We start from the raw sequence: 270 nt of genomic DNA on the forward strand, positions 1-270 counted from the left end.
ATTTCTTTGTCCGGAGCTGCCAAGGCTGCTTTGGGTCAATATCAGAGCTGCCGGGGGAAGCATGAAGCTTCTCCGAAGCCGCTCCTAGAAACAGCCTGAAGAAAAACATCCGCTTAATTTTCCGTCAACAAGGGGTCCTTCTGTGGCTTAATTTTCCATCTCGGCAATGGGACACCCCCTGACAAGGGGTCCTTCCCCGAAAACCCCTGCGCCACCCCCTGCGCCCCCCTCTCTCTTGCAGGGGAATACATCAAAACGTGGCGTCCCCGG

Source organism: Fulmarus glacialis, unplaced genomic scaffold (genome assembly GCF_000690835.1).
Source record: "Fulmarus glacialis isolate BGI_N327 unplaced genomic scaffold, ASM69083v1 scaffold19081, whole genome shotgun sequence".
NCBI lineage: Eukaryota > Metazoa > Chordata > Aves > Procellariiformes > Procellariidae > Fulmarus > Fulmarus glacialis.